The 26,520-nt window shown below is 46.0% G+C and overlaps 1 protein-coding gene across 3 annotated transcripts in view; it reads left to right on the top strand.

The window, feature by feature from the left end:
- Positions 1–26,520, top strand: part of ABR (ABR activator of RhoGEF and GTPase) — a 283,141-nt gene that overhangs the window by 77,474 nt on the left and 179,147 nt on the right. The gene's annotated exons all lie outside the window — the stretch shown is intronic.

Genomic DNA, 26,520 nt, shown 5'->3' with positions numbered 1-26,520 from the left:
TAGCCGCCCTCCCCAGAATTCTATTTCATGGATCTACTACACCCACTCTCTACAAAATATTCAGATGGGATCATGTGACTACAGGCCTGAGGACTTGGTGGTCTGTGTCCCTACTGGGTATTTCCTGCACCCAGTAGCCCCACCTATCCGTTTTACCGAGATGGGGGGGGGGGGGAAAGAGATGGCTAAGTTCTCAGTATTTCAGATACATATCTCCTCCCTATGTTTACTCTTCTTCCCTGAGACTGTGCTCTGTACCCCTCCCCCCAATATTATGTACCTTAAACCAAATGGGAAAGTGGAGACTGGGACCCAGAACCACCTGGGGAAGGGAGAGTAGGGTAGTGGCTCCCTCTGATTCGACTTCACTGTAATCCCCTCCTCCCATGTCCTGCCCACACATATGCTTCTGCTCTATTGTTGGGTACAGAGATGGATGGCATCATCGTGGGCTCTCTCTCCTGAGGCTGAAGGAAGCGGCATCTTCTGGGTGGTTTGTTAGAGGTTCTTACCTGGGGTTCATGGACCATTTCAGAAGGTCCACGAACTCGACTAAGCAACAGAAATGGCATTTTTGTTTTCACTTAGCATTTATGGAAACTTGGTGTTTCTTTTAGCTATTTAAAAGCATTATTCTGAGAGAGAGGCTATAGCTTTCACTAGCCTGCCATAAGGATCCATGAGAGGAAAAGAGGTTATGAGCCCCTGGGCTGGGTTGTAGGACAATGGGGTGAGGGGGGAAAGAATCTGAAAGGGGGAGAAGGACCCTAAAGTCCCTAATATCAGCAGCACCATTCCTGGGTGAGTAAATAATGATTTTGGTCTCTGAGTCTTGTTCCCTGATTCCCTGCAGTGTCTAAGATACCCATTCTGACCTCTGCATCCCCTTGGGCTCCTGTTCTTCAATTTTCCCTGCTTCCTTTGCTTTCCTCCTCCTCCCGCTCTACTCCTTGATGTCTCATTCTGATTCATTTTCTTAACATCAAAGGAGCAAAGCGGGGTCCCCAGAGTGGCCGTCCTGCGCCAGACCTTCTACTCCATCTGCTCTGGCCTCCTCTCCCTGGTAGTGGCCAATACCACAATGCCATGGGATGAAGGTCAGAGCCTGTAGCCTGGATGTGCCTTTACACACACACACACACACACACACACACACACACACACACACACACACACATCTTGTTCAGGCCCTTGTAGCTGGTCAGCTCCAGTCCCCACAGGCAGGGAGAAGATTGGTGACTGCTTTTAGAAGTGATATTCCAAACACCAGTGAGGATACTGCTTCATTATTTTCTGTTAGCAATAGTTCTGAATGTTTCTTACTCTTTTCACATCTGGCACTGATTGCCTTTCTTGCTCCTAGATGAGAAATTTGGGGAGAGGGACTTGTCTGTGGCTTCTTCTCGGGTACCCTGAGAGCCTCTTGGAGCTCCGAATTGGAATGGAAGCCAGGAGTCCAGGATGTTCTGCATCCTTGACCTGCTACTGAGTAACCTTTTACTTCCCCTATATAATATGATAATGTTATATTATACATATGATAATGATGATGATAATAATAATCATAATAATAGGTAACAGTCTCATAGTGTATAGTGCCAGGCACTTTACTAAATGTTTTACAAATATTGTCTCAGTTGATCTTCACAACAGCCCTTAGAGGTGGGGTGTTATTTTCATTCTCCATTTTGGAACTGAGGAAAGTGACTTGCCCGGGATCTCACAACTGATAAGGGCATTAGGATAGACTCCAAACCCAGCTCTCCATTCAGTATATAACAGCTGCCTGTCTCTCTGGATTTCAGTGTCTTCGTCTCCAAACAGAAGGAGTTGGAATAAGTCAAGGATTCTTACCCTTTTTGTGTCATGGACCCTTTTGAACAGCCTGTGTAATCCTTCTCAGTATAATATTTTTAGATGCATAAAACAGAGTATGTAGGATTACTCTCTATCTTTGTGGCAGGATTACATAAAGGAAATGCTAAGGAAATGAATTGCATTGAAGTATTTATCAAAATAACTTTTTCAAAAAAGTTCATGGACCCCCATGTTACTGTGGGAAGCTCTGGAAAGAACCTTCCTTCTTTTCTGATATGAGTGGTTAGCACTAGTAACGAAGCTTCTAGACTCCTCCTCTGTCTGCAGCTCCCCAACCTCTAGAGAGATGATTTGCCTCCCCCTCTCCCTCCCCAGCCAGGGAACAATCACTTCTTCCTAGTTCGACTTCTTTGGCAAGCCAGAGTAGGATTCTTCACACTGATCAAAGAAGGCCTCATTGTGTGAGCTGTCTACCCAGTATCTTGCATGGGTGACTTTGGAGCCCGACTCCAGAGGCAGCATGGAGTAATGGAAAGAGCTTTGGATTTGGAGTCCAAGGAACTGGGTTCAAATCCTGATTGAGATGCTTAATAGCTGTGTGATCTTATCTAAGTCACTTAACTACTCTACTACTCTGTGCCTCAGTTTCTTTGTAAACTGAAGTTGGATTTTGTGGTTTGAGAGATCCCTTCTGGTTCTATATCTATAAAGCTCTGACCTCCCTGGGCCCCTGTTTTCTCTGTAAAATAAGAGGGTTGAGTTAGAGTTCTTTAGTTCCCTTCCATCTCTAAAGTTCTGTGATCTTAGGAGGCTCAGATCCCTTCTAGCTCTCTATCTATAAATCTGTGATCTCCCTGGGCCCTTGTTTCCTCTGTAAAATAAGAGGGTTGAGTTAGATTTCCTTAGTTCCCTTCCATCTCTAAAGTTCTATGAGCTTAGGAGGCTCAGATCCCTTCTGGCTCTATATCTATAAATCTGTAACCTCCCTGGGCTCTTGTTTCCTCTGTAAAATAAGAGGGTTGAGTTAGATTTCCTTAGTTTCCTTCCATCTCTAAAGTTCTATGATCTTAGGAGGCTCAGATCCCCTCTGGTTCTATATCTATAAATCTGTGATCTCCCTGGGCCTTGTTTCCTCTGTAAAATAAGAGGGTTGAGTTAGATATCCTTAGTTCCCTTCCATCTCTAAAGTTCTATGATCTTAGGAGGCTCAGATCCCCTCTGGTTCTATATCTATAAATCTGTGACTTCCCTGGGCCTTGTTTCCTCTGTAAAATAAGAGGGTTGAGTTAGATTTCTTTAGTTCCCTTCCATCTCCAATGTTCTATGATCTTAGGAGCCTTGATATTGAGTGATGGGCTGTGGATTGACCCAAGAGAGGGCCTGCTTCTAATTTCTAAAATTGCTTCCTTGGAGGCAACAGCAGTCTCCCCACTGTGTTCTCGGCATGAGGCTTCTTGGGGAATTGTTACGGAGTCATGTTTGGGCTGTTAGCCATGAAGTTTCCTCTTCATGAGAACCTAAATTAAAACAAATACACGGGCTGTCATTTGGCTGGCGGTGGCTCAATGGAAGTCATCCCACCTCTTTAGCTGTTTGCTTGCTTACAAGACTTCCAGTTCTGGGGTGTTAAGCCTGAATAAAAGTCCAACCCCACAGGAAGTTGGCCCCTGACTGGAAGGAGACAGTTCATACGATTTTCTTGGAGAGAGAGAGAGAAAAAAAAAGGTGGCCTACTTTAGTGAGAGAGACAAGATTTGGAGACAGAGAACTGGGTTTGACTACTGGCTATATTGCTTACTTCTAGATGATCCTGAATAAGTTACAAGTTTGGAGCTCAGCTTCCTCTTCTGTGGTGATGATAATGCTGGTTTTTGGATTGGATCTATGATTTCTTCTATAGAGGAGATCCAGGAGGGGGAACTTCTGTCCACAGATGAGGACATTTAATCTGGGGCAAGGGAGGCTGGTAACTATGCAAGGTCATGGTGGTGAAGTCCAGAAAATGATGGATGACTGGTCTTGGGTCCTGCCTCAAAATGGAGATTGTGGGATTGCTATTGGGAGAGGGGGCCAGACAGAGAAGACAGATGAGGCATGGTGGCCAAGACCAAATAATGAAGGTACCCAAAGCCACACAGATACTCCTGCAGAGTCAGGATTCACATCCAGGTCTTCTAAATCCCCAAATCCAGCACTTTAGCCACCATGCTGCTTCTCATTCTGGGAAACGAAGAGGTTGGGTTAAATGATCTCTAAGCCCCTTTTTGTAAACCAGTGCTGCCAGGCTCCTACTCAAAATCATTTCTAAGGGGAGTAGGACTGTCTAGTATAATGAGAGTAGACATGACCATCTGGTGGCCAACAGGAGAGTACCATGGACTTGTAATATGTGTCTACTTAAGAGCAGAAAAGACCTGGATTTAACTTTTACCACTTAATCAGCTGTTAATTCTTGACAAGGCATTTAACCTCTCTTGGTCTCAGTTTCCTCATCTGTAAAATGAGTAGGCTTAGACTTGACGTCTTAGGTCCCTTCCAACTCTAAATCTTTGGTCTTATGAGTTGGGTGGTCATGTTAGTCCTGAAGAAGCACAAGCTTCCTCAAGGCAAGTCCTTAGAGTACCATGGACCTCCCTTGGTCCTAGAATATATTGGTTCTGAAGCTGTCTGCATTGGCTTGTAAAACATGGATCTAATTTCAGCGTGGCTGACTCTACCCACAGCTAACCATCTTTCCCTTAATCTCTCCTGGCAGTTGGAGTCTGGCCATGTGGCAAAACTGAGGCCTACCCGGTGTGCTTTGGGATTCTCCCTAGTGTCGAGCTGCTTGTTTAGTCAGCATTCAGTCAGTCATTTATTGTTTGTTCTGTTCTGATTGTGTAGGCCCCCACAGAACAAGAGATAGCCCCATCTAGTTCTCTTGCTTGTTCTAGAGTAGCCTGGGGTGGGGGAGCTCAGATTGTTGGGCTTTTGGCAGAGGAGATCAGATAAGGTGGATCGGATAGATACTAGGAGGGATCAATCATGCAGGAGTTCTGGGTCTTTTCTGGCCTTCCATCATAAACCCCAGTGGATCATCAATTTTAGCCATGCCCTTCCCACTCCTCTTCCATCCCTGCCCCTGATTGGATTCTTTCTGGCAAGGTACCATTTCTTTCTTCCTTTTTCTTCCCTGTTTCTAATCCCTCTCCCCTTAGTTTTGTTAATCTTTACTGCCATTGCCCATATTCTTCCTGGGTCCTGTATCCATCTTGCAGGATAGATCAAACTAAGATTTGTTGGGTAGAAGAGGCTAGAGACGCTATCCTGGTACAGGATGGCTACAACATCAAGGAATACTACTGTCACCTCCACCACTACTATTGCTACTACTAATGCAGTTGCTGTTGCTACTATTACTACTATTAGTGCAGCTGCTGTTGCTACTATTACTACTACTAGTGCTGCTGCTGTTGCTACTATTATTGCTACTAGTGTTGCTATTGCTACTATTACTACTGCTGCTGTTGCTACTATTAACTACTACTGTTACTACTACTGCTGTTGCTACTGTTTCTGCTGCTACCCTCTAGTATTTATATAGTGCCTATTATCTGCCAGCCAGCATTTAGTGAAGAGCCTCCTCTATGTGTCAGGCACTGTGCCAAATGCTGAGGATACAAAAGCAGGCAAAAGACAGTTCCTGCCCTCAAGGAGTTCACAATCTAACTCTAAACACTGTGCCAAACATTTTGCAAATAATTTCTTATTTAATCCTCCCGGCAACCCAGGGACTTAGATATTATTAGCCTTGTTTTACAGTTGAGGAAACTGAGGCAAACAAATTATAAGTGACGTCCCCAAGGTCAAACAGTACCTGAGGCTAGATTTGGATTCCTGTCTCCTGACTTCAGGCTCAGTGCTCCATCCACTATGCTACCTACCTTCCTAGACTGGGGAGGAGTGAAGGACAGTGGAAAGAGCCCTGGCTCTTTAGAGGTTAGAGGGTCAGGGTTCAAATCCCCCATCCCTTAGATAAATCAGCTGTAAACCCGACTAGATGGTCTCAAGTTCATGATCCCATCACTTGGGTGCTAGTTCTGACCCTAACGGCACCCCTCTGTCCTCCAACTATCAGATCTGAGGGGAGCATCCATGGAATTGATTTTCATTTCTTTGTGGGTTGCGAGGAGAAAAATAAGGAGAAGGAAGCAGAGATGTGTCTCCAAAAAGCTCTGGTTCCATCCCCAAATCAACTCCTAGGCTAGGTGATAACAAACAGGATCATGTCCCTGATGAGACTTTGGAGGTGTTGGGAGGTGCCGCCTCCCCAAAACTTTGGTGTACAGATTCAGATGGATGCCTTGTTGTTCTGTGAATAGCCGAAGTAATTTATTCCTTCTTTCCAGCATCAGCCAAAAATTCTCTCAGCTTCTAGTGCTTCAGGAATGGGAAGACAGAATTAAGATTCATCTAGTCATCTGAACTTTTTTTTTCCCTAAGAAAAACTGACAGGCACAGATGTGGGGAGTAGCAAGAATATGCTTGATGTGGGGATGGAGACTGAGAGGATGATGGGGGTTAATTACAACATTTACATAGTCCTTGAAAGAGCCAGTCTCCTCCCCCCCCCCCATTTTACAGATGAAGCAACTGAGACTCGTAAAATGTGAATGAAGTAACCTGGTCTTGATTTTCCAGCTCCTAAGAAGCAGAGATGGGATCCAAACCCATCATCTGCTTGGCTCATGTCTAGCCGGCTGACCTCATGAAATGCTTTCCTTAAAGGCCAATAGCTGGCCTCTGGCCTCTTGCACAGTCTTCAGGCCTCAGAAAGAAAGAGAATTAAGGACTTTAGCCAGGAAGAGATCTCAGTGACCAATTTCAAGTGAATTAAGAAATTAAGTGCTTTGATCCGGGTTGCACAGCTATAAAATGTATAAAGACACAATTTGAACCTCACTTTTCTTGACTCTAAATTTAGAGTCTTGGGAGACTTCATAGGATCATGAATGAACCTCCGCTGGATGTATATATGTATGCACATACATATACAACTCCCCTCCCCCATATTTTATAACCCAATCCATTCATTTTACAGCTTAGGAAACTGAGGTCCGGGGAGGTTCGGTAAGAGTCATGATTTGAACCTGATTCCCTGACAGCAGAGGCAGGATTCTTAATAAATGCTCTGTCACTTTTGTTTCCCATCTGAAGTGGATGAGCTCTGGGTCTCATTGGCCCAGGGCTCTTTCTCTGTGATGGAGACTGGAGTGCTGTAATTAATGTTGGTAAGGGGCTGTCAAGACCACTTGCTCCTTTGGAATTGCCCGAGCTTCCATCCTCCTCCTCATCATTAGAAAGTGGAGATGAAAGGCATGGAGATGAGCTTGAGGGAAGGAAGGGGAGGGCTGCAGAGCCTGGGGAGGGGGATCCTTTGAGCCAGGCTCCCCATCAGAAGGGGGGCAGCAGGGGAGAGGAGGAAATCCTAGCCATTCTTGGCCTGTTAGTTTGATTTCTTCTCTGCTTGGGATAGTGGGCTGGCCCAGCCACCAGGGAGGCCCGGGTGAAGGCTGGTTTGCAGTAGGTTTTGTGCTTGTACCTGGTAGCGGCTCCCACCAGCAGTGGGGCTGGAAACCCCTCCAAGGATTTCTGCAGTGTGTGCTCGTCGGTGAGCTCAGCAGCCCAGGAACAGGCGACTCTAGAGCTATTCTGGAGGGCTCAGGGTTTTCACTCTAGGCCAGTCATTGTGGTAGGCTGGAAATATCCCAGTGGTGGGGCCCAGTGGCCTACCACATCCCCCCTCCTCCGGTATCCTGGCTCTTCCTTTGCAGTGATTGCTTATGCCACAGAAACCAGGCTCTGGGCTCAAGCTGCTCTTGGGCACTAGAAGTACTATCGCCTCTGTTGACCCCATTTCCTTTTCTCCTTGGCCTTTCCTAGGGTCAAGTAGAACCTTAGTGGAGCCTTTAGTGTCTCAGAGTAGCCAAGAAGAGGGTTTTTGGGGGAGCCGCTGGCTTTTCCTGCCATGGCCAAGGCATTGGATGAAGGGTTAAGGATTAATCAGGGCCTTTGTTTAAGGAAAAGAAGGTGGAGAATACCCATGGGTGACTGGAAGCAGCAGTCAGCATGCATTTGTTTAGGGCCTACTAGTCACTGTGCTCAGGACTTAGAGATACAAACGTAAGTTAACCAACATGTATTAAGTGTTTACTGTAGACGATCAGGTTTGCTGGGCACTAGGGATACAATTATGAGTTAGTCGACAAGCATTTGTTAAGTACCTACTATGTGCCAGGTAGGGAAATTTAGGTGGTGAAGTGGATGGAGAAAAACCTGAATCAAATCTGGCCTTAGACACTAGCTGTATACTCTGGGCAAGCCACTTCAACCTGTTTGCCTCAGTTTCCTCATCTGTAAATGGGCTGGAGGAGACACTGGCAAAGCACTCTAGTATCTTTACCAGGACGATCCAAAATGGGGTCCCAAAGAGTTGGATGTGACTGAAACAAATGAACAAATGTACCAGATACCATGATTCTCACAACCACCTTGGGAGGTGAGCACTGTTTTTATTCTCCTTTTACATATGAAGAAACTGAGGCACTAGATAAGTGACTTGCCCTGGGCTCCATAGTATTAAGTTTTTGAGGCTGCTTATGGATTAAACAGTCTTCCTAACTCCAAGTCCAGAACCAACTAGGTAGTGTGGGAGGGAGGACACCAGAAGTTGGGGAGAAAATGGGGAGTGATGATGCTACATATGTATTAAAGAAAGAGAGAGTGAGTCTTTGAGGAAGGGATGAGAAGGTAAAGGGCAGAGTTAGTGCACAAGGTGGCTAGAATGTCCTATGGGGAGAAAAGAAAGAAAAGGACCTTGGATGGATCCTCAATAGATCTTTCTGGTGAGGCTGGAAAGATAGTTTGAGGCCGGGTTGTGAAGAGCTTTAAAAGCCAAACAGAAAAGTTTTGTTCTAGAGGCAATGGGGAGCCATTAGGGAGGAAGGGCTTCATTTAAGGAACATCATTTTGTCACCAAAAGAGTGAAGGATGAACTGGAGTGGGGAGACTTGGAACAAGGAGAACCCAGCTGGAGACCCTTGCAATAATCTAGTCCAGAGGGGATGAAGGCCTGGGGTAGATGTGGGAGTAGAACAATGGGGTCAGATGCAAGATATTTGTGGAACAACAAATCCAGCTCTCTTTTTCTCACATTCTACATTCTGTCTCCCAGGATGTCTCCATCTCCCTGTGTGTACAGACCATGGCCTCCATTTCTGGGATTCATGGCCCCCTCACCTCCATCTCTTAGAATTCTTCAAAGTCCTAGCCTAAGTGCCATCTCTCCCTGCAGGCCCTTCATAAACCACTCCACCCCCCACCTCATCTTTACCCCAGGTGCAGAATCTGGAAAGAGCCTGTGAACTGACAAAGCCCCGCCCATGATCTTGTGACTCTTTCCCACCTACTTAGATTTGTATTGGTTATTTCCTACAGAGGAATGCAACCTTCTTGAGGGCAGGGGCTGTTCTCTTTAAGAAACAGTTCCTGCCTTCATAGAACTTATAGTCTAATATGGGAGATAAGACCACTCAACACTTGCCTGTAAACAAACTGGAATGGAAAAGTAGAGTGTGAAAGATTTAAACCCCTCGGGGCTCACCAAATAAGCTAGGGAAGAGTTGGAAGGGGCCCGAGAGTTCATCTAGTCAAAACCCTTCATTTTACAGATGAGGAAATTGAAGCTCAGAGAGGTCCTAAGACTATATAGATTTTTGAGCTTTAAGGTTCGTTATTAGAGACCACCTAGTCCAGCACCATCCAGAGTTGATGAGTGAAGGAAATATACAAAAAGTCTTGGGCTTTGTCATTGGTTTTATCCATTAGTCTACTATGGCATGATGGAGAGGTGGGGCCAAGGAAGAAGGGCTATGATTTTAAGCTTGGCCAATGTGTTGATTTGGTTTAGCTTGATTACTTGGGGAAGATCCTAAGGGGATTGAGAAAAAGTGAATGGGGTGTATCAGTGAGAGGTGATATTGGAAAAAAAAAAAAGCTTTTTATTTTCAAAACATATGGATGGATAATTTTTCAGCATTGACCCTTGCAAAATCATGTGTTCCAAAATTTCCCCTTCTTCCCCCTCACCCCATCCCCTAGATGGCAAGTAAATCCAATATATGTTAAACATGTTAAAATATATGTTAAATCCAATATATGTATACATATTTATACAAATAACATGCAGCACAAGAAAAATCTGATCAAAAAGGAAAAAAATGAGAAAAAATAAAATGCAAACAACAGAAGGAGTAAAAATGCTATGTTGTGAACCACACTCAGTTCCCACAGTCCTCTCTCTGGATACAGATGGCTCTCTTCATCATAAGGTCTTTGGAACTGGCCTTGATCATCTCATTGTTGAAAAGAGTCATGTCCATCAGAATTGATCATTGTATAATCTTGTTGTTGTGAATAAAGATCTTCTGGTCCTGTTATTTCACTCAGCATCAGTTCATGTAAGTCTCTCCAGGCCTCTCTGAAATCATCCTCCTAATTGTTTCTTATAGAACAAAAATATTCCATAACCTTCATACATTAGAACTCATTCAGCCATTCTCCAACTGATGGGCATCCACTCAGTTTCCAGTTCCTTGCTACTACAAACAGGGCTGCCACAAACATTTTTGCACATGTGGGTCCCTTTCCCTCCTTTAAGATCTCTTTGGAATATACAGTACAGATACTTCAAATCAAAGAGTGTGCATTGTTTGATAATTTTTTGAGTATGGTTCCCAATTAAAGCAGTAACTTGTTAAAAAAAATATATTATTAAAGAGGAAAGGAAAAGTGATTTCCACCCAAGCACCACTCGTGGCATCTTCAGGCAACTTGTTTTCTCCACTCGGGTCGGTCCTCAGTTTCCACTGCTGTAAAATGAGGGGGTTGGAGTAGGTGATCTTCCTTTTGGAATCCTCACTTCTCATTCTGCAGAAGGCTTGACTTGGTGGAGGGGAGCTTTTGCTTTCCTGTGACTGTGAAAAGCTGCTCCTGGTGCCTGGACATTAGCATTCAAACCTTAGTTCTGGGCCCCCTCCATGGACTATTTCCTGTTCTCCCCACTCTTACCCCCCAAGGGAAAGACAATGCAGAGTTGTTGGCCCTTGGGAAAGAGGCCGTATAGCAGGGCTGGCTTCCAGGTATCAGAGGAACCAGGGGCTGGGGAAGGGGAGGTGCCCTCAGTGTTTAGTGACCTAGTTAGGTTTGTGAAAAGGGGCTGGTTACTTTGCCTGCTTTTCTGTCCCAATTTCTAGAACCCCTATGTCTCTGCTAAACTTATCATACTCCCAGGTGGCCCTGGAAATGTAGGTCAAACCTTTTACTATAGGTGGTGGGAAAGGCAGAGGTAGAAGTCTTTTAAGTCTTTGGATGGACCAGGAAGCCTGTGGCCTTAAAGGACCCTTGTCTTTCCAGGCCAAGCCTGTCCTTGGGCCCTGCTGGAACAGCCTTGAAAGGGCGCATAGTGAACAGGAAGGTGATGGACTATTAGGTCTGTTGAGAAGCAGCCAGTCACTTTTATGATGATAGAAGTGCTGATCCTGTTTGGGAACTGGCTTCCCCTTCCTCCTGGGCATTGTATCCTGGACCACAGAAGTGACTTCGTGGAAAAGAATCGTAAACATCCACAATGCCCTACAAGCAGATCTAGTGGTTTGCCCTTGCAGAATAAGTACAGCTAGGGGTTAGCCTGGAGTCAGGAGATAACCTGTGGGCTGTCAGAAGACTCAGTTGACTATTTAGCTAATTGTTCACAGTGGAACAGAGTGCTTGGAGGGGGGGGCGGGGAAACAGAGGGTAGTTTGGTATGATGGAAAAATAAATGGGCAAATAAATAGGTACGTGTATAGATAGGACATTTATGAAATGCCTACTATGTACCAGGCACTGTCTCTGATTTGATTTGATTTAAATCTTGCCTCTGACAGTGACTAGCAGGGTAAGCCTGGCATTGGTGGGCAAGTCATTTAAGCTAGGATGATGATCATATGCAATATTGTATGTAAAGTATCATGTAAAGCTTCAAGGGCTATAGAAATATTAACTATAATTGTTGGCTTGTCTCATCAAAGGAGATTTCTCCCACCAGGGCAATCAGCCTCAGAAAGCCAGATCTAGAAGGGGCCTGAGAGATCATTTAATCTAGGGGCCCCTAACTGTGAAAGTGTTTCTTATATGCTCCTCCATCTTCTCTTTAGTAAATATCTTAAGATCCTTCGCCATCTTGGTAACTCAGATACTCTGTAATCTCAGGGAAGGAACTCTACTGATTCCTTTTTCCAGGGTTTGAGATTGAATGTTTTCACCAGAGTCCTGATTGATCTGGGAAGACACATGATAATCCTGGCTCTAAGTTTCTGGGAATCGTCTATGGCCGATACAAAAGGAAACCTGTGGGCCCTGCTTTTTGACTTTTTTCAAATCCCAGTTTGGGGAGCAGATGAGGAGCTTCCAAAGGTGATTCTGAATTTGTTTCTGTTTTGTCTCCTTATCTACATGGCATAAGGTCCTTGTGGGAAACGGGCTGCCTTCTGACCCTCACCCAGGATGCACCAATGCTAAATTAAGTTCTGGGTAACTTAATTCCCTTGGCCCAAAAGAAGAAGAACTCAAGCATGTTAAGAGCCCTCACTTTTCTTTGTCCCCGGGCAAATATTATTGGCAAAGATAGAAGAACAGGAGATATGTTGAAAAGTATTTGTATTAACTCTTTTTATAGTAGAAAACAATGGGAAACTGAAGGGAAATGCCTGTCATCTGGGGAATAAGTAAACAAAGGAAACAAAGGATGCTCTGGCATTATAATGCAATATTGTTGGGCTGTAGGAAATGCTGAAGGGAATAGTTCCAGAGAAACCTGGGAAGATTTGTATAAACTGATGCAAAATAAAGGGAGCAGAATCTGGAAAAAGATTATTCAGTAACAACTACATTGTAACAACCAAAAGCTCACATTCTAAGAGGGAAATAGCATGCAATCAATTCTGTAGATACAAAATAGGTACAGTGTATATGGGAAGGAGTCTCCTAGGAGGCAGGAGGAGGCATGGAGGCCCTTGAGATTTCCAAGCAGGATTTTAAAGAAGCCCAAGACTGAGAAGTAAAAGAAGTATATTCTAATACAGAGAGGAAGAGAAAACTTGGCACATGAAGAGCTTGCCAGCCCTAACTCCCTCAGCCTTTTAGAATTTCACTGGGCAGTTTTTAAAAGGCAAAACAAGAAAAGAGGTCCCTTGGCCATCAATCAGGTAGTCAGTGGTGACCGATGGTGGGGTGGGTAGGCTTGGCCTGGAAGCCCAGTCTGTGCTTTCTCAGGGGCATATTAATGATGGAGGAAGCTTTATTATTGCAGAGCTGAGCTAGGAGTGGGGAGGGCAGGGTGGCGTTTCTAACTGGGCCAAAGAGAGACCTCCTTGGGAAACTGCAGTTTTCTCTGTGGGAACCCAGCTGGGTTTGGCTTGACCCTTTTGGTTTGCTCAAGAATGATTTGGTCTGCTGGCTTCTCTCTCAGAGACTAGAGGGCTGGACTCAGCGGGATGCTGTAGTTGGACAGGATTAAAGGATGTACGGTTTAAGTGGGAGACTCTGTTTTGTCTTGATGCTTACGAGTTTCTCATCTGTAAAATTAGTGGGTTTGACTAGATGGTCTGTTCAGTTTAGGCTGATAATTCTATAATCTTCCCTCTCTTTCAATATCCATTCCATTAACATATTTCACATCCATCCTGTCCCTTCCATGTCCCTCCTCTCCATTTTTATCTAGCACCTCATTTTCTCTTGCTTGGTTCAGCATGGCTTTGGCCATTAGAGATGAGAAAATAGACCTCTAGAGCTCAAATGACTTGCCCATGAGGTGGCGCATGTAATTGTGTCACAGGTGGGATCTGAATCAAGGTCTTTATTACTCCTGAGTCAATCATTCTCAAGTCCCAAAGCTGCCATCTTGTTTGCCAGAAGGGAGGCATTCTTCCTTTCATCCAGAACTCTATGGACAACTCACTAAATAGAGACAAATAGAAAGTGGTTTAATTGGGATGCAGAGAAAGCTGGCTTTGATGGCAGGTGTCTATTAGCCTTAAATGGGTTTTTTTAGGTTAAACTTTCCACTTTAAAGCAAATATCCTAATTGCCTGAACATCTAGAGCCATCATTTCTGTGCAGGTGGGGGAAAATGACTCACTGTGTGTGAGCTGCCTCCCTTCATTCAGTGATTGGTAGGTGGCATCCGCCCACTTTGATTCTGGAGGCAGGAGCTCGTGTTATCAGATCCTCATCACACAGAAACTTCCGTGGGAAAGAATGGATGGTACGTGTGGGTACTGTGAACCCCCATCTATTTGTAATGTACCCTCAGTCCCTATCAGGTTGTTCATTCCACTTATGAGTCTGACTGCATCTAGACCCCTGGGTCCAATTTTCCAACCCCAGATTTTGAGAAAGACAGTGTGATGATGGGAGTGTATAACCAAGAGTAGAGTGTCCTAATGGTTCTGGAGGTCAGGAAAAGATGGCAGAAAGAAAAGTTGGGGGAATTGAGGTTTTGGAGGGAAAGCAAATTGGTAGGGAGTGGATGCGATAATGGGTTAAGAGTTTGAAGGTAGAAGAGGGAACAGTTATTTTGTGGCTTCAGAAGGGGCCCTAATTTTGAGCTTTACTGTTCTAAAGAATTTTTTAGCCACTAGAGCTGCTCCATAAGGGAACAGGTTTCAGGAAAAAGGGCTTTGTTGGGATCATGGATCCAGAACTGGAAGGACCTTAGTCAACAAGCACTTTCTATGTGCTAGGAACTGCACTAAAGACTGGATATGTGTAAAAGGGCAAAAACATCCCCCTTCAAAGATCTTCATAGTTATTTAGTCCAATCCACCAACCCCCCCTCAAAGATCTTCACTGTTATTTAGTCCAACCCACCTGTTTTAGAGGTAACATGTATAATAAGTAAGTGGATTTGAACTCAGTTTTTTGTGATATCAGCTAGGTGGTTGGACTAGTGCTACCTGATTTTTAAATTTTTCTTTGCTACTTTGAAATTTTTGCTAATTTCTCTGAGTCTTAATTAGTTCTTTTGCTCTTACGCTCTTATGCCAGGGTTGCATGAGGGGATTGTCCTTTCCCCACTATATTAGTACTAATAGTTGGTATTTTGTTATTGTTGTTATTCATTTATTTCAGTCTGACTCTTTGACCCCATTTGACATTTTCTTGCAAAGATACTGGGATGGTTGGTCATTTCCTTCTTCAGCTCATTTTACAGATGAGGAAGCTGAGGCAAACCCCGAAGTGACTTGTCTATGTCTGAGGTCACATTTGATCTCAGATCTTTCTGACTCCAGATTCAGCGCTCCACCCGTTGCACCACCTAGCTGTCAGTTGGCATTTACATGGTGCTTTTTAAGGTTTGCATTGGACTAGCTGACCTCCAGTGTTTACTTGTTCCTGTGGTCTAATCCAAGGGTTCCAGAGATTTTACAGTCAAATTATTTTTCCTTCTTCTTCTCTTAATTTGGATTCCTCGTAGTGGATGAGGGATGAAGGACAAGGGCAACCTGTGGCTACCCGAGCATGCGAAGAATGGTGATGTCATCTCCCAGGTAACCAACCCTTGGGACAGAGCTAGCTCAAACCTCCTGCAGCTTTGAGGTCCCCAGTAAGCCAAGAGCATGCTCGTTAACTCTTTTCCAGTATATGAAAACGGTCTCGTACTATGGAGAGGGTCTTTGCTCCAGTCAAACCTCAGCTTCAAATCCCAGTTTCGTCACTCCCTTGGTGACACTGGGCAAGTCAATTCAGTTTTCTTATCTGAAAAACGAGGGGGCTCCTTCAGTTCCTTTTCATTTCTGCCTCCATGATTCCACATTTCTTTATCCTTTAGTTTTCCGAACAGGGATTTATTCCAACAGCCCCCGAGGAAGGGAGAACTTCATGGCTTTCTTTGCCCTCCCCCACCCACATCCAGTCACTAGAACTAAGTGAAAAGAGCCCACGCTTTCCTTTTGTGCCTTTCTGGCTCTGTGTGTGCATAGGTATATAGAGCCTTCTATTGCTGATTGAGTTGGGATTCAGATAGTGCCATACGCCCCCTTCCTCTCCCTTCCCACTCCCAAATGGCATCAGTGTTAATGGAATGGAATGCTTTCATGGTTAATTTTCTAGTGCATCATTGAGGGGGTTAATGAGGGACCAGCTGGCATCTCCCCACAGCCACTCCTGAGTGCCCTGCCAAGGGTTTGTTGGGCACCGTGGCCGAGGGGCACAGCCGAACTGAGCACATGGCTGCTGCCAATTCGGAAGCAACTGTCCCCCTTTTGGAGGCTTATCATGGAACTTGCTTCTCATCCAGTCCAAGCCCAGGATTGTTCTCAGTCTGTGATATTTGCAGAGCTGCCGTAGGGAAAGTGTGTAACTGGTGCCAGGTGTAGCTGATCCCTGGCCTGTCTCCTTCCTGCTGGAAAGGAGGAGGAGGAGGCGGCTAGGGAAAAGGTAGCCTAAACTGGAGCTCCACAGTGGAAGTCAGAAGTGTTTCAGGCTTGGGATTCTATAGTGGGCATGGCCAGCCTAATCCTGGTCCTCCTGAGTACCCACCTAGGTCATTGTAATAGCACCTTGTCTGTGCTCTCCCCTCCCCAACTTATTCTAGACACTGTTGCCCTAATTATTTCCAAACTTTGCTGTTGCACTCCCCTTTATGCTTACTTTTTTCCTATTAGACGATAAGCTCTTTGAATGTAAGAATTGTTATGTTGCTTGTATATGTATCCCTTATACTTAGTGCAGGGCCTGTTATACAGTAAGTACTCAATAAATGCTCTCCCTAACCTTCCCTCTTCCCTCTCCCTTCCGGTTAGGCTTATTCCCTCCAACATCCCATGAACATTCTTGGGATCTTTTTGTTTCTTGGACCTGCCCCCTATCCCAACATGTCTTCTTTTTCTCCTCTGGCTATTCCACTTCTACCCGTCCTTCAAGACCCTAGCTACTGTCCTGCTGTCTTCATGAAGCCTTCTTGAATTTCTTCAGCCTTCTGTGATTTTCCCCTTCTCTCGATACCTATGACACCCACAGCCTTTTTGCACTTAATGAGCCCACTGTATCGTATTGTTATTGATTTTCTGTTTATGAGTTTTTCCAGTTACATTTAAAAGTTTTAACTTTTTTTTTAATTTTGTGTTCCAAATTTTCTCCCTCCCTTGTAAGAGGCAAACAGTATAATACCTATCATATATGTGAAATCATATAAAGCCCTGTTGCAAAAGGAAACACACACACATAAAAGGAGAGAGAAAAGAAGGGGAAAATAAGTGTGCTTCAGTCTTTGCTCAGAATTCATCAGTTCTCTCCCGGGAGGTGGATAGCATTTTTTATCAAGGTCCTTTAAAATTGTCTTAGATCCTTGTATTGTTGAGAATGGCTAAGTTATTCACAGTTGATCATCGTTACAATGTTGCTGTTATTGTGTACGGTGTTCTCCTGATTTCTGCTTACTTCATTTTTGCATCAGTTCATATAAGTCTTCCTAGATTTTTCTGAAAGCATCCTGCTTGTCATTTCTCGTAGCACAATAGTCTTCCATCACAATCATAAATCCCAGTTTGTTCAGTCATTCCCCAGTGATAGACATCCCCTCCGTTTCCAATTATTTGCCACCTCAGAAAGATCAGTCTCACTCCATTGTGTATTTGGGTATGTGTGTTCAATACTCTGGATTCCAAAGCTTTTGATTAGTCTCCAAGTCCTTTGCTGTGGGGATCATGCCTTTGGGAACACAACAGGAGCAGTGTATCATAGATTATATCATTGATTAAGACTTAGTTGATCCTTGGGGGCAGCTAGGTAGCTCAGTGGATAGAGCACCAGCCCTGAAGTCGGGAGGACCTGAGTTCAAATCTGACCTCAGACACTTAATCCTTCCTAACTGTGTGAACCCGGGCAAATAACTTAACCCCAATTGTCTCAGGAAAAAAAATTTAGTTGATCCCAAATAGGTGTTTTTGTTTGTTTTTTCATTCTTGATTGTTTTCTTGGAACTTACAAGGCAATGGAAGGATGTGCTACAAGGTGGGTTGAGGGCGCGCATTGCTCTATAGGTTAGAAATAAAGGAAAGGCATTCTTGAGGTATGTACCTGGAAACAGAGGTTGGACATGGGCCCAACCCAACGTTGGAGGGGGATCATGTACAGCCAGAGAGAGAAAACAGATGGGCCGCCTGAGAGTGTGACATGAGCAGTCACAGAAGAATAAACCCCTTCAGTGATTTTCCTGAATTTGTAGGTTTGATCATGTCTCTCTGCTTCCTAATAGTTGCAGTGGCTCCCTTTTATCCCAAGGTGATATAAAAAGGGCAAAAAGCTCCCTTGTTTGGCGTTGAAAGCTCTTCATACTCTCACTGCTCGCTACCTCTCCAGCCTCCTTGTGTTTTATTCTCCACAACCCAGCTACAATGGCCTGTCTGCAGTTCTGTGCATGTGACATTGTGTCTCCCATCTCCGCCGCTGGTACTCTGCACTCAACTCCCAGTCCATCTGTTGCCAGGATGAGGTCACGTAGAAGGGTCAAGAAGCGGCTGGTTCTCTTTGGACAAGCCTTTGGGCAGAGACTGGGGCAGGGGGTGGAGGGGGTGACAACATAGGTTTGGATTTGGCCATCTCTGAGGTCCTTTTCAATACTTGAGATTCTAGGGGCTCCTGAGTTTAAAGTTGACTCTAGATCCCAGCAGCTCCTATTCCTATGTGTAAAGCTTAGATCTTAGAGATCTCAGAGGTCTAGGCTAACCCCTCCGCCTTCCCTTTTTTTTTTCTTTTTACAGATGAGGAAACTGAGGCTAAGGGAGAGCAAATGATTGTTCAGGGTAACGGGGAGAATGAGTCAGAGTTGGAATAATAGGATCATAAATTTAGAGTGAGAAGGGATTGTGGAAGTCATATAGTCTGATTCTCCTCCATTTTACAGATTAGAAAACTGAGACCCAGAGAGTTGAGTGACTTGCCAGATCATGGAGGTCAGGACCCTTATTTCACAGATAAGGAAACTGAGGCTGAGAAAACTTAAATAATTTGCAGAAGGTCACAAAGGTGACCTCTCATCTAAGGTGAGATTCGAATCGGAACTATGAAATAGTGGGCTGGCCCGAGGCAGAGCAGTGCACCCAGGGCCTACGTAACCCTCTTCCCTTGGCACAGCGCTCGGCAGGCACATGGCAGTGGCCCTTTACCAAGCCAGGTGACTTGTTTGTCCTGTAGTTGTGAAAATTCACATTTCCCTGGCACCTTGGATGCAAGAGGAAAAAACACTTTGGAACTAAAAATATCATCTGTGAATGACTAAAGTGAAATTCCACATGGCAGCTGGGGATGGGGGGCGGGGAGTGCGGAACAGGGACCAGGGGAAGGAGGGAACGGGAGGGGAGCCAGACTCGGTGACCTCAGGTGTCCCCTCCAGCTCGAGAGCTGTGGGCCGGTCATCCTCTGATCCCCAGGGCCCCAAAAGCCCCAATGTTGAGGAACTGCCTGAGCATGTGGTTCCCTCTGGGTGGGCAGAGTGGGCCTTGGGTGCCACTCCCAAACAGGACTTTTATCATCTTTCAGTGGGGTTGAGGTCCTGGAGTTTGCTGTTGTGCCATGGGGTTCCTCTGAAGCAACTGGGGGTGAGAGGGCCTTTTCAGCTGAGCATGCAACCTGTTCTCTGCTTGAAACTGCTTTCGGGTAGCAAAAGTGTTCAAAGCTTCCTGGGATTTCTTCTGGTTCTTCCTCTTCCCCACAACCGCAAATGGGACGGTCGGGGATTTGGAGGCAGAGGACTGCCATTGGGTGCGTTTTCTAGACACTGAACCTCTGTGGGCCTCAGTTTCCCCATCTTAGGCTGGTTGGAAGCCCCCTCCCCTCTCCCCGTGGCCCCTTCCCGCTCAGCACCTTTGCTGCTGTGATCCTGTCTCCCTTTGCCAGACTCGGCACTCGCTGTTGGCTGCGCCTCTTCCCATTACTGCTAATCCCGGGCCGGGCTGAGTGCCATCTGCAGCAGAACTCCCAGCTCGCCCGCTCTCACCGGCAGGGCAGCCCTGGTTCTGTTTCTCGGCTCACCTGCCTGCTGACTTGTGAGCAGGGAATGCTGAGCTAACTGCCGGCTTAGTTCCCTGGGTGGCTCAGGTAACCAGCCCGTCATCCCCTCTTCCAGCTGGGAGGTGGATTGAAGCTCCGAGCTTCTCCTTCCATCATTTGTGTGAGCCTGGGTGTCTAAGCAGCCTAGTAGAGTAGATGGAGCCTTGTGTACTTTCTGGCTGAAGGATCCTCAGCAGGCCACTCTTATTTTCCTCATCTGTAAAATGGGGATAATTGGACCAATGACAGGGTTGGCGTAAGGATCAAAAGAGGCCATATAAATCTAGCATTTGACTTTAAGGTATCACATAAGTGCTAGCTTCCATCATCGTCACTGGGCAACAGTGGGAGCAAAAGCTTAGAGTCAAGACCACGGTTGTAGTCCCGTTCTGGATAGTCCTGGCCGGTGAACCTGGACAAGTCACTGAGTGCCCCAGAAGGTCCTAAAGTTCCATCGAGAACTTATATATAATATAATAATAACATAACATTATTATATTATAATGAGCTATAATAAGGAAACCCTCTGTCCAGTTCTTATCCCTATCATCATTATTATTAGATTCTCTCCTCCCTCCCTGGACTAATGGGAAACAGCTGTACCCTTGGTCTCCGTCTTTGAGCCCTGGCCCTTCCCGGTGATGTTTCCCGAAGGGGCCGGCCTCTTTGGCCTTGTTGCTACTCAGCCCCAGCCCTGCCCAGAGCTTGGGACTCTCCATTGTCTTCTGCTGGGGGGAATTGAGAGGTTGCTCCCCTTCCCCAAACTTATTAACGATGGGACCTGGTTTCACATTCTCCCTGACATTTGCTACAATTGTTTTTTCATTTGTTTTTGTTCCCTCTGACTCTTCACCCGTGTGGGGTTTTCTTGGCAGAGACACTGGAGCACTTTGCTATTTCCTCCTCCATTCCATTTGACAGATGGGGAAACTGAGGCAAATAGGCTAAAGTGACTTGCCCAGGGTCACACAAGCTAGTTAATGCCTGGGGCCAGATTTGAACTCTGGAAGATAAATCTTCCAGCCCAGTGCTCTATCCACTATGGCACCACCTAACTGTCCACCCCTTCCCCTTAGAAAACCTGGTTCACATCCTGATTCAGACCCACCTGTGGCTCTGTGGGCAAAGTATGGCCCTGTCTGAAACTGAGGGTCGTAGATCTGACCCTAGAGCCGGGAGGGATCTTGGAAGTCATCCTGTCTAACCCCTTCAACTTACCGATGAGACCCAGTGAAGGACAGGTTAAAGAGCTAAAGATCTACATCGTTGGTGGTCATCTCTTCTCTCTGGCACGTCCTGCCTCAGTTTCCCCACCTGTAAAATGAGATTGTTGGACTCGATGGCCTTTGAGGGCCCTTCCTGTAATAAAGCTGTTTTCTATGTAGGGAAATTCCCCATCTCAGCCAAATCCTGGGGCTTGACGGAAAGGACTGACGTTGGAGGGCTTTGTTAAGAAAATATCAAAGTACCTACGGAATATGGTCCTGTTATTTTTATCATCGTGATTGTTATTCATCATCCATCGCTGGTCTGAAGTGATAATTCTGTGGCTTTTTTTCTGAGCACAAGGAAGTAGGGGCTGGGTGATGAGCTCAGAATACTCCACTTCCCAAAATCTTTGGCTGGTCTTTGGGTGTCTGGGGGAGCGGGGTGGGCGCCAGGGGCCGGCAACATCGGATAGCTGCTGCTTCCCTTTCTCTCCAGGGGAAATCACATGCCGACCCCCCCTGCTTCCAAGGAGGACAGATTTGGGGAAGTCGCGGCGTGGTCATGTGAGCATGAGAGTGGGGCGGCCCGCATCCCATGACCGGGACCTTGAGTTTCCAGTGGATTTACTTTTTCCATTTAGAAAGTAGAGCTACTCATTGCTCCTCCTTCACGTGGCTGGCCGTGTAGGCCAGCCCTTCCCCTGCCCGATTTCTCCTGTGTGCTGGGGGTTAAGTTAGGAATCTTGGGAGCGTAGCGTTTGGGGTTTCAGGACTTGGAGTTGGGAGAGACCTCCGCAGTAATCTCAAGTCCTTGCTCTAACACTTCTAGTCATCCAGTCTCTTCTGGGGACCCCAGAGAAGGGCAGCCTCCCTGTCAGCCGCTTCTTCCTTGGGACAGCCAGGATATGGGAAGGGCTTTCCTGCCTTCAAACCTAAACTTACCTCTCTGCAAATGTTTTCCCCTGCTCCTGCTTCCCCCGTGGTGGAAGAGAACAAGCTGGATCCCTCTTCCCCTGGAAACCTTTCAAGTACTTGATAAGGGACTAATGCTTACAGGTCTCTTGGCTAAACCCCCATTTCTTTCATTTGGTCTTCTTATAGAAATCACTCCATGGCCCTACCTGCCTGTCTACGGACTCTCCACTTTATCAATATCCTTCTAGAAATGTGGTTCCTAGAGCTGAACACAATTCTAGGTGAGAACAACAGTGATAGTGATAATGAACATGGATATGTTGTGCTTATTATGTGCTAGGCTATAGTGCTTTGCAATTATTATCTCATTACCCTGAAATAAATGCTATTATTATGCCCATTTTACAGATGAGGAAATTGAGACGGGTTAAGTGATTTATTCAGGATCATTCAACTAGTAAAGTGTCTGAGGATTTGAATTCAGGTCATCCTGACTCTAAGCCTGAAACTATCCAAAGCCTCACCGGCCTCTGCTAGATGAGGTCTGAGCAGGCAAACTCCAGCGTGTCCATCGCTGTCCTTATTCCTGGAGGCTTTTTGGCGGGTACATCACCCCGTGACTCATTGAGCCTGCCACTCGTTCCTGCTCTCTCTTCCATCCTCCACCATGGTTTTCAGACATAGAGCGATCCAACATGCCCCAGGCCCCTATTCTGTATTCTTGAAGCTGATTTTTTAAAACTCCAATGTAAGACGTTATTCTGTTGAATTTCATCTTAGATTCAGCTCCCAAATGTAGCCTGCTGAGATATTTTTGGCTCCTGATTCTATTATCCAATGTGTTAGCTGTCCCTCCCAGCCTCGAGCTCCCTGCAAATGGAGTGAGTCTGCCATCTCCGCTTTGATCCAGATTTAAAGCTAAAAAGGAGCTTTTAGATGGAGCTCCAACCCACTCAATTTACAGAAGAGGAGAGAGGAAGGGCTTTGGGCCCAGGTCCAGATAGGAAAGGTGGGAAATGAGGGAGCATTTTAAAGCTTGGCTTTAAACCTTGACATGCTTTGTCCATTGGACTACCCTGCCTCCTGGTGGCAGAGGTTCAGTTTGTTTGCTCTCCTGACTGACAGCGCGTTCTCCGCCACCCATCTTTGGTTCAGATCTGCTCTGGGCCCGTACCAGAAGGAAGAGGGCTTTTTTTAGTCGGTCCCTGCAGCACTGAGTTCTTGCACGCTGATACCACACCCTCCTCTTGCTTTAGCCTTTCCCAATGGTCCAAAGCTCTAAACCCGCCCTCATTTCTTCCCACAACCCTCCACTTGGGCCCCGGGGATGAGGGAGGAAGCAGTCGGAGTGTGAGGGAGGCCGTTCTCTATAGACACATATTTCTCTGCCTTTTAAAAAATAGATCTCTAGATCTTTTTTTTTCTTTTTACATCACCAAGATTTCCTCCTCCATCCATCCTTTACAACTTTTAACGTTTTAATTTCTATTTATTTTTTTAACAAAATTTTTTTTAAAAAAAAGAGGAAATAAAAATCCTGATAAATTGATTGACATATTAAAAATTCTGAGGTATGATTTTTTTAATTTAATTTTTTTGTATAGTTCCATACTTGATCTCTGCTGGTGAGCAGGGAAAATATCTTCTCAGATCTCTGCTTGGGTCCCCTGGTAATTTGAAACAGTGACTTTTGGTTGTTTTGCAGCAGTTGTTTCCATGTGACCCGTAGTCCTTGTGTGTGTTTTCCTGACTCTACTCATTTCATCTAACATCAGTCCATGGAACTTCCTTCTCTGTTCATCCTGTTTGTTGTCCCTGCCATCGTAAGCACAGTTTCTGTCTTTTTCAATTAAGTCATTTGAAAGGCATATTTCCTTGTCAGGAACTTCATCTCACTTATAGCTGCCTCTTTATGACCTCATTTGGGTTTTCTCGGCAGAGACAGCAGAGTCATTGGCCATCTTCTCCGGCTCGTTTGACAGATGAGGAAACTGAGGCAGACAGGGCTCGGTGACTTGCCCAGAGTCCCCCAGCTCCTAAAAGTCTGAAATGAATTGTGAGCTCAAGTAGAGGTCCTCCAGTCCCAGTGCTCCAGGCACTCTGGCACCCCCTAGCTGCCTTTTCAACACCAGAGATGGGAATAATCCAAGAGTTCTGGAGATGGATGTGTTCCAGAATAGAACTGTAGGGTTTTCTCTCCCATCCCTCAGGCCTGGGCAGGGTAATTCCTCCCCGCTCTGGGTACAAGAGGCAGCAGACTCCGGACCCCGGCATCCCTCCCCAGGGCTGCTGACGTTCTTCTCTGGGCTGTTTCCCCCCAACCAGTGAGACAGAAGATAGGCGGGGAGAGCTGTGGTCCCTTCCGTGGACTGCTAGATTCAGTGCTGGAAGGGACTTCAGAGATCGTTCCTAGGTAGAGTAGTGAATCAAGGGCCGGCCTAGAGTCAGTCAAAATTAAATTCAATGCACATGTTTCACCTGTGTTGGATTACTTGCAAGAGAGAGAAAAATTTGGAACACAAGATTTTGCAAGGGTCAATGTTGAAAGTTTTCAACTATCTTTGCATATATTTGGAAAAAACTATTATTTTTTAAAAGAGTTAAATTCAAATCCTACCTTGGGCACTTAGAAATTGTACGATCCTGGCCATGTCACTGCATCTGTCTGCTGCAGTTCTCACAACTGTAAAATGGGAATAATAGCACCACCTACTTCCCAGATTATTTAGAAGATCAAATAAGCTATTTGCAAGACACTTAGCACATTATTAGGTGCTTAATAATTGCTTCTTTCCTTCCTTCTATGATATAAAAAAGTTAAGATTCTTTGGCATCTTAAAGGGCTTTATAAAGGCTCATCCTTATGGTAGGGGGAAGAGGTGCTTTTCAGGTGATTCTAAGCCAAGTTATAGTCAGGCCTGTCCAGCCCATCTGAGTTATAAGAGCTTCCTCACTAGAGAATTGGCTGCTGGAGGCAGAATTTGTGGGCTGGGGTCTGGATTCTGGGGCCTTTTACTCTTGCCCGATTGCCCAGTGAACGTCCCTTTGCTTCTAGGAAGAAATCAGCCTTGATGGTAGTCAGGCTAACTTCTCACCTAGGGCTGATTTTTTTTTCTTTTTTGGCTAAACCAACTAGTGAATATTAGCTTCTGACACAGGGTCTGCTTCTGCAAGGAGGTCCACACCACAGAAATCACAAATCCACATAGTACATACTTAATGTGCATCCAGTCTCCCAAGTCTAGAAATGATTATCGTGCTCTGTGTGTAAACCCCCATAAGCTACTGAGTGAGGAGGGAGGTTTGGGCCTACTCTCAATGGCTTCAGAACAACATGAGGATTGACCTGGTCGGCCACGTTGACCCAGCATAGTGACAGGAGCTCCCAATCTAAGGGGGAGACAAGCAATCCGATACAAACTAATTGGAGAAAGGGGTAAGTTGGAGATACTCCCCAAAGGAGTAACTGGAGTTAAGTGGTTTTCTTGTAGGTAGGGCACTTGAAGCCCAGGAAGTGAGGAAATGGAATTATCATCATTTATATAGACTTAAAGCACTGTATGTTTTCTCAGCTGAACCTCAGGAGGACCCTGTGAAGTCAGTATTGTTATATTGTTAACCCCATTCTGTAGGTTAGGAAACTGATTTTCCTTCCTAAGGTCCTGAGGCCCATCTGGGTCGGAGTTCCAAGGGCAGCCCTCGGTGCCGCTGCTCTCTCTGGCACGGAACGGTCACTCCTTTGGTCCTTTCCAGTATGTTAAGAGATCGACGCTCTCTTAGAGGAAATGGATTTTGAGCATCATCTGTGGATGAGAGTTTTGCTTCCCGATCCCAGTTTAAGAGCTGTGTGCCGGGAGTCTAGGGCTGTTGTCTCTGCTGCTCCAGGCCTAATGCCATTGCCAGGGCTCCCAGAGGGCCCGGGACCTGGGGACGCCCCATAGCTGAACATCATCTCCCAGCTCGCCGCTGGAGTGAAGTCATTTCCCGCATCTGGGAGGGTGGTGACTGATGGGAAGGAGGTACCCACAGGTGGGGGGGTCCCATCCCCGGAGGAGGCCCAGGGAAGCCCAGTGTGGGTGTGGCTCCCCCGGTACCCCAGGACCCTGGCTGGTCCCCGGCTGGTCTCAGCCACCGTCACCTGAAGCAGCAGAGTCCCCGAGCGGCCCTTGTTTGTACCTGTGACCCACTCCTGATTGGCTCACGGATGCCCTCAGTAGCAGCCAGCTGGGGAGGAGCCCAGGGCTGCAAGTGTCTGCTGGAAGGGAGCACATACACGCGCTCCGACTGCAGCGGGACGGGACGCAGCCTTGGGAGGGAGAGGCTCACGGCCATGGGTAGGAGATGGGATGAGAGAGAGGGGTTTTCCCATGCTGAGGGCCTGGTAGGATCCTCCCCCGATCCCTGCCTCCCCAAGGTGGGGGTGGGGTGGGAGGGCAGGAGTGGGGGTGGG

Source organism: Antechinus flavipes, chromosome 4 (genome assembly GCF_016432865.1).
Source record: "Antechinus flavipes isolate AdamAnt ecotype Samford, QLD, Australia chromosome 4, AdamAnt_v2, whole genome shotgun sequence".
In the NCBI taxonomy this organism is placed as follows: domain Eukaryota; kingdom Metazoa; phylum Chordata; class Mammalia; order Dasyuromorphia; family Dasyuridae; genus Antechinus; species Antechinus flavipes.
This window is presented reverse-complemented; position numbering and strand designations above follow the sequence as displayed.